We start from the raw sequence: 8,081 nt of genomic DNA on the forward strand, positions 1-8,081 counted from the left end.
GGTTCAGACCCAAGCTGCTGGGCGATACAGTCAGCTAGTGTAACTGTGACAAGTCAGTGATGGATGCTAAGTGAAGTTATGGCTCATGTCTGCTCTGAGGACGATTCCTGATTTTCAGCAGCAGCCCCAGCTTGTGGTCTTAGCTCTCAGTGGCAGGGTTAGGCTGAAACTCAAACAACACAGGAAATTAGAAAGGAGATCTAAATATAGCAAGTTCCAGCTAATGTAGCAACACCTGCTAGGGAGAGTTAAGATCAGAGCTACAGCCCCTTAACGCTGAATTCCCCTGCGTTTTGTTGTTGCCAGTTCCTGTCCAAACACCACCGTGTGCTGCTCCTCCACCCTTCTGCTGCTCACAGGGGATAGCCCCTGGAGGGCAGATGTCAGATCTGCCAATAGTCACAAGAGGGATGTGGAGATGAGCTGTGTGGGATGGGCAGCCTGCATACCCTCTGCATCTTCACAGGGAGCAGGAACTGAAGGGCAGAGGAGAAAGGAAGGCTAGGGTGGCTATAGTGAGGTATTAAATAGCACTTGCTGGATCTTGGCTTGACAGGGATTCAACTGCCCCTGTTTCTAAGCCCTCAGTTCCTGGGGAAGGGTAGATATGAGAAGGCTGAAGGAAGTAGAGATGAGCTGGTGGGAGCAAAATTTACACCACCTACTACAGGCCTCTGTGCCTCGGGCAGAAGTCAGTGACTCTACCGAGCTCCCAACAGGTGGGAAAACTGGGCCTCAGCACCTGGCCAAGTTCCCAGAAGACCTGCATGCAATGATGGTGTAAATAACCTGTTCTACATCCCACATACAATATTTAGGGTCAGCTGTACTGAACATCTCACCAGTCCCCTGCAACCCCTGGCACAGCCCAGCCCTCTCTCCTTGCCCAGGAGGGCTTTGCTCCTACCTTGCTTTCCTCCAGGCAGTGTGAGAGAGGCTGATCTCCATCACCTTGCAGATCCTGTCCCCTTAATGAATAAGGGAAGGTTCAAAAACTGTTCCTGCAAGGAAGCACTCACTTGCACTCCTTATGCTGGAGCTCTGTATGATTGTTGCTGAAGCAGACCAGTTCCTTCTGGTGAGAATTACTGGGTGAAATACTGTGGTCTGCATTACACCAGGAGTCATGCCAGACAGCAAAGCTGCAATTAGAAGGGTCCTTGGACAAGCTCAGTCTACCACAACCACAGATGGATGGTTAGTTCAGACAGGTCTCCAGAGCATCCACTTCTCAGCCTGTGGCCACAAAAAGCTCCCCAGGGCTCTATAACAAGCCTGAGCCACAGCTTTTGTGTTTCACAGGAAGAGAGGAGTAGCAATCACGGGCACCCCTGGTGTTCTCAGTCCCTGCTGTAAAACTCCTAGATTTCCAAATCTTTGGAAATTAGCCAGGCCTCACATTACACAGGGAACAGGGAAAAACCCAACACGCAGTGGTACCTCCCTGTTTGACCTAAAGGGTCACTTTCAGGGGTCAGCTTGACCCCAGGAGCATGGGGTCAAGATACGCAAAACAGGGCAGTGTAGAAGCTGTCCTGCCACTAACACAAGCTTCTCTTTAGTCATAGCTACTCTTCTGAGCTTCTGACGATGAGGAAAGGAGACCTGGGAGCCAAGTTGTCCCCCAGATTTTGGGGAAAAAATCTTTTTCTTTGCCTAGTTTTCTGGCCTTAGGATGAGTAAATTTCTGAGGGAGGCCTGTTTTTTTTTGCCAAGGAATTAGGCAGTATTGAGCCTCCATTTATTCTTACAAAGAAAATAATGACTTTTTGGTGGGAAGATCCAAGCTTTGCCAAGAAATATGTTTTGGCAGTTCTCCAGAGGCAATGACAGAGGCAAACAGACTTCCCTGGAGAATGGAAGGGTAGATGGAGCTATGTGACCCTGGACTTCAGTTTGGACTTGGCAAATTCTTTGGATCTGTGAATCTGAGTGATAAGCAAGGGTGTTTGCTATGAGTTTGACCCCAGAGAAGAAATTAGCAGCATGGGCACCACAGCACCCAGGCACATGATGGGGTATGTCTGAAAGGCATCACTGTATTTCGTACATGCATTCTCAGCTGGAGTGAAATGAGGTAGTTCGGGTACTCCTATTCCTGGCAGCATGGCTCCGAGCCAGTGGCAAAAGCCATGCAGGAGCTCTTTGGTGCTTGGCTGTCACTGAACTCCACATTGCTGTGGCTCCCAGGTAGTTCACACGTAACCTCCGTGTGTCTGCATGAGCTGTGGGCACACCTCCACACTAGCACAGGCACAAGCTTGCCAACTCAAAACTCCCAGGGTCAGCCTGGCCTGTCAGCATTCATGGGGTGCCTAACCCAAGCAGGCTGGGAGTTTTGCTGCTCCCTGCCCTCTTCAGGAGGTCCTAGCCAGAGTTCTCTGCAAAGAGCAAGATCCTAGTTCAGGGTCCATCTCCGGATGCACGAGTTGCTCAGAGATTCACGTATTGCTCTCCCAAAAGAGACCGTGAACTCATGCTTAAATGGGGAGAGGCATCTGTTTCCCCGTCAGCACTTGGGTTTGACATTTTCACTGCTGCCAGTTTCCAAAGCGCAGCTGAGAACATAGGTAATCACAATGGACAATGCTCCTTTCTTTAACAGACTATGACCTGAGCCACTTCCTGGAGAAGCATATGGCTCAGCACACTTTTGCTTCCAGGGATCCCCAGAGATCCCAGATCGCTGCTGGAAATGTCAGTCATTCCCTGAAATTCAGCCTCCAGGCTTCACCACAGGAAGTGAAGTTATTTTGCTCAGCCCTGCAGGTCCTCATGCATCTTTATCCAGCAATTTCACGTGGAGGTACAGGACAGTTCCTGCTGGACTTACCCCCTGCCTCTGGCCACAGAACAAAGGTCAAGCAAATAATACCAGGTTATTGCAGTGAGTGACACATAATCAACAGAATAGGTGTAAGCACTATATCCTGAAAGATCTGGGTTGCCTCTGCTCCTCACCAATTGCCTTCACTCATAGTCCCTTTTGAAAGCTTTACAAGCCCTCAGCAGTCACAGATCAGTTACCTGAACTTTTTTTTCCCCCTGAACTTTTCTTGTTATCTTTGGACAGCTGGGTCTGTGAAATTGCCTATTAACAGTTTGCAGAGCAATTTAGCTAATCTCAGACAAGTACATGTGAATCTAATGGCCAGATATAATGGCTTGACAGATCAATAAGGCACATTCCAACTCTACAGAGTCTAGACTTCCTGGGGGTGGTGGGATTTCTAGAGCAAAGTTGCTGAAAAGTTATGCATGGGTTTGTGCAAGAGGCAAAGGAGAGGAGCAGAGAAGGGGTGGTGTATTCAGCCAGAAAATGTCTTGAAGATCCTGAAGAAGTTTTGTTCTGGATGAAGACATCCTAGAGGGACCATTGTCAATTCTTCTGCTTTCTAATTTCAGTGGAACAGTATTTCTGTGAAGCTGAGAGGCTTTGCAGATCTGGGTTGAGTGGGTATGTGAAACTGGACACACATGCATACACCTGTGTTGCAAGCACACAGGCATGCATGTCACACTGTGGGGAGCTTATTGTACACACATATAATAACATTTGGACCCACTGAAGTCCCTGGGACAAATGGGTTTGGCAGCTGTGTGTTCCTGATGGCAGCGTGTGGAGTTACTTGACGATTCTGAGAGGACTGATGGATACCTCCACCACCCGTGTGTACTTCAGCAGAGAAGAGAGACCATTACACATTTCCAGCCACATCTTTTGTCACTCTGCTGCCTATTCCAGCAGTATGACTGCTCTCAAAGGTAGTGCTCGTTTCTGTAAATAAACTCTGATAAGGGCCTAGCCCCCAGCTGGTGTAATAGAAGACCATGCAGCGGTGCTCGTTTACAGCAGCTGAGAATTTGCCTCCCAGCCCAAAACAAGACTCTATAAAAAGATGGTTTCTCAAGTTCAGCTGTGATGCAAAAAGCCTTCTTCCTATAAGAGGGAACTAAGTGTGTGGCTTGCAGCAGCAATGCTCCTGCTAAAAGTGCCTAGGAGAGGGTACATAGCTACGCTGTTACCTACTCCCCCTGCTTCTCTTCTTCCTCAGCTGGCCCTGATGTGCTGGTGGTCATTCTGGCAGCACTTCGGCTCACATGGATTTTCTCTGGCCAGTCTTAGAAAAATGAGTCTGAGAAATCCGTTGCATGCACAGCAAGCTCTCCTCCCGGCAGACACCAGAAGGCTGTGTCTTCCTGATAATATTTTCTGTTTTCTATGCCTCCCTCTGCTCTTAACCATGTTATTTGCCCACTGTGTCCAAACCAGAGGTACACTACAATGTTCGGCAGAAGATGCTGGTGCTACTTTGTGACAGAAAATCCCGTGTGCTCAGCTGCCTGTGGAAAGCTGGGTTTGGTCTGTCTCTACCTTGACACAAATCACATATTTGCTCTGCTTCTGCAGAGCCTGTACAGCCTCATTCTTTAACCTCCAAGTCACTCAGTATACACTTAGCAGCAGGGATGAAAGGGGCTTCAGGAAATAGCATGCTGAGATGTGAGGCCTCCCAGGCCTCCAATCAACCCCCCTGAAGGGGAAAAGCCTAGGGCTAAAGACCAAATTCTAATTATAACAACAGAGCTGCAGTCATTCCAAATTATGTCAAACTCTTCAATGAGGAATTAAACAAGTTATAAAAGGGGTGCACTTTCTTATTCTTCCCTCTAGATTTAATAGTGTGATGTTGTAAAAACATGGTGGTATCTAAACAACACATGAAGGGAACATTAAAGTGGCATGTGAATGACAGAGGAAAACAATATTAGCGTGATAGACACATCCTTTCTTGCTCCACAGGCATGATTTACTACTGAATTACACTAGGTTTAGGCTACAATAGTGCCTTAGGTTGCAGTGGGGATAATTCTTAAATGAAACCAACAAAAGCCTAACAAAATCTAATGACCAGAATTTGGTAAACTGCAAAGATTGCAACGTAAAGTGAAAGAAGATCTTGTCCTTATGAACAAGGATCACTGGCTATGTTACCAGCAAGCATCATGAGTTGGTCAGTTTGCATCTTTGTGTCAAGACTGAGGAACTTCCCAGGAGGCAGAACCTGAATATACCTCAACCTCATTTTCATGCTCAGAACCAAAATTGCTGGGAAAAAGAATAAAAGTATGGTTGAATAATAATAAAATCACAGTTGTCCCTTCCAGGCTGAGAGTTTGTGAAACTCTGAAAAAACTAGTACCGCAGAGGTGAAATGAGACAGGTGGTAATTGCATGAGCACAGATTGAGCCCTGCAGTCTCAGTAGCTGCTTCTCAGAAGACTTCACTCGCACTTTCACATCTGCACATCTTGGTGTGCAGCTCTTTAGGTTAACTATAGATGGGTGATACCTCCCTCCCCGTGGCCCGATTCTTTCACCACTTCTCCATTATACAGTCATTTCCATCTGTGCAAAGTGGGTGGTGTTTTACACATACTTTCTCTTTTGTCAGGTGTAAGTGGCTGCAAGAGGTGCAAAACAGAGTGCAGCTGCAGGAAGGAACAAGAAAAACAAACCATTAATAGGTTATTTCTCTCCATGAAATCTGCTTTTTGCCTGCTTCTGGCATTATACCTGGAGATAGGACTAAGAAAATGTCATAAGAATATTCCTACTAATTCCATATGTGTTTGTATATTATCTAACACAGTAGAACAGTAATAAACAATATTTGATACACTGTACCCAAAAGAAGTCCTGAAAGTTATTTATTTAGTGATATTAAAGAGCTTCAGAAAGGCGAAGAATTCAAGCTGAGGAAAATGTCTCACACATAAGCACAAACCAGAGCGCAGGATTACAATGGAAAAAAATTGTACAGCTTTAACTACAGTAGCAACAGCAAACTACAAAGGACAGAGCACTTTGTGTTTCACACATCAAACCTTTTTGCAGTTAACCTCTCCTATCAACTGGCAGTTGAAGGGATTAGTCACCTCTGCTCAAATACTCATTTCACATAATCGTCTCTCTCAGGCACCTTTTACCAGGCAAAGTATTTCACAGAGCTGTGCAACAGAAAACATAGGGGTTTTCAGTGAAACATTTTTTTGGGGCAGTGTAAAATGTCTGAAAAGGCCATTAAAGTGTTTCTTTTTAATCTCCTTGGTGGGACCAGACAAGCTGTGACAATGTAGTATCTGTTGTAACAGCAAGATACTGAGCATTGCTGTACCTGCACACCCGAGCAACTGTGATATCCAGGAGGCTACATTTATACATTGTGCCTTGTGCAGCTCTACTCAAATCAGCAGGCCCTTTCAGACCAAAAAATGCTCAAGTCAGAACCTGTCCCTCTGGGGCTGTGCTGTCCTCCACCATCATCTGCTCTCCCTCCGCCTGGTACAGGGTGTATGTGTGGGGTCATTCCTCCTCCTGCTTCCCTTTCTCTACTGCCAAAAGAAATGCCTAATGGATCTCCAACAGCATCAAAGTCTGAGATGCTTTTGGCTTGATACAGGGGCAAGTTCTTATTCTGCCGTGCAACTTCTAGGGTGTCTTTAAAACACTTCTTAGCCAGGCAAGCGGTTGCAATGAACAAGGAGTTACTTGAAGGGGCTTGCTATGACATCTTAATCAAACTGAAATCTGTCCCTTGTTGCACTTTCTTCCCAGGACACACACAAGGATTATTGGGTAGAATCAGTATTTGGTCAATTAATTGCTCCCTGGAGAGGGCTTGGGCAAGGAGCTGCTGTGTGCATATAAGCACTGCCAAGCTATGCAGCATCAGGCCTCCTGTGGCTGCTGAGATTGATGGGTGGCATGTGTGATGGGTCATACTGGGAAGGAGGCACCTCGGCACCCACCTTCCTTCCCTCAGTGGGTGACCCACCCAGCTGGGAACACTGCACACCCCTGCAATCTTTATTTTCATGGAAGCAAAAAATAGAAAACAAAACTATGAAGGTAGTTACCCATAAAAATAATACAGGACCAGATTTATATTTCAGGTTTATACTGCCCACAGTTTAAGGCCAGAAGGGACTATCATACAGTTTGCTCTGACACTTTGCATATATATCATAGGTCATTTAATTTTAACCACTTTTCCCTGCACCTAACCCAAGAGCTTGTGTATTCAAAAGGCAGTTCAGTCTTGATGTAGAGCCATCAGAACATGGAGAATCCATCACATTCATTAATCTTCTTCTCCTTTGCAAATGTGAGGCTTCTGTCAGGTGCACTGATTTGACTTTGATTCACAGCCATTGTTTTTCACTTTGCTTTGCTTTGCAAGGGTAAGTAACCCTTTAGGGCCTGCCATTTTATCCCTGTGAAGTTACCACCTATAAATTTTAATTCAGGCACCATTCCATCTCCTTTCTGACAAGCTAACCTCCGAGTCTCTCCCTGCAAGGCATTTCCTTCAGCCTGTGAATCATTTTATAACTGCTTTCTCCACACTCCCATTTTTTCAACATGAATTTTAAAGCATGGACACTAAAAGTATACACTTTTCTGTTTGGGTTTTTCACATGTTGAGAAGTATGAATTATACTTCCCTCCTTCCTCTGTTCTTATCAGCTGATTCAAATATCAGCTTTTCCATTATTTCAGTCCAGACTGATGTTAAGCTAACCAGCAAACTCATCCCCTCCCCTTCTCGGAATCACTGACTTAGCCCTTGCCCAGTTTCCTGGGGGACTTCCAGCATCCAGGAACTACTTGGCATTTGTACTAGTGGGCTTGTGATTTGCACAGCCAGGTCCTTTATAGCCCTGGCCTGTAACTTCTCTGGAGGTATGGATAGAAACATTTTTCTCTCTCTTAAAAGTTATTCAACAGTCACTCTGTTTACCTAAGGGAAAGTATTTTCTGTCCTTATTTAAAAGGAGGATATAAATTGTTTCCAACTGCAAAGCAGAAATATTTATCCTGCATATCTGCCTTTCCCCATCACTGACAATTTCCTCATTCTCACCTAACCACCTATTCCGTCACCAGAGGCTCTCATTTTTCTCTAAGACATTTTTTGCTTTGGTTTTAATTCTCTTTTTTTCCTGATATCTTTTCCTTCCCTGAGCAGTTTCCTACATTTCGTGCCTCTCAGTTACTATTTCTTGCAGTCTCTTTC

Source organism: Merops nubicus, unplaced genomic scaffold, assembly GCF_000691845.1.
Source record: "Merops nubicus isolate BGI_N331 unplaced genomic scaffold, ASM69184v1 scaffold174, whole genome shotgun sequence".
Classification (NCBI taxonomy): domain Eukaryota; kingdom Metazoa; phylum Chordata; class Aves; order Coraciiformes; family Meropidae; genus Merops; species Merops nubicus.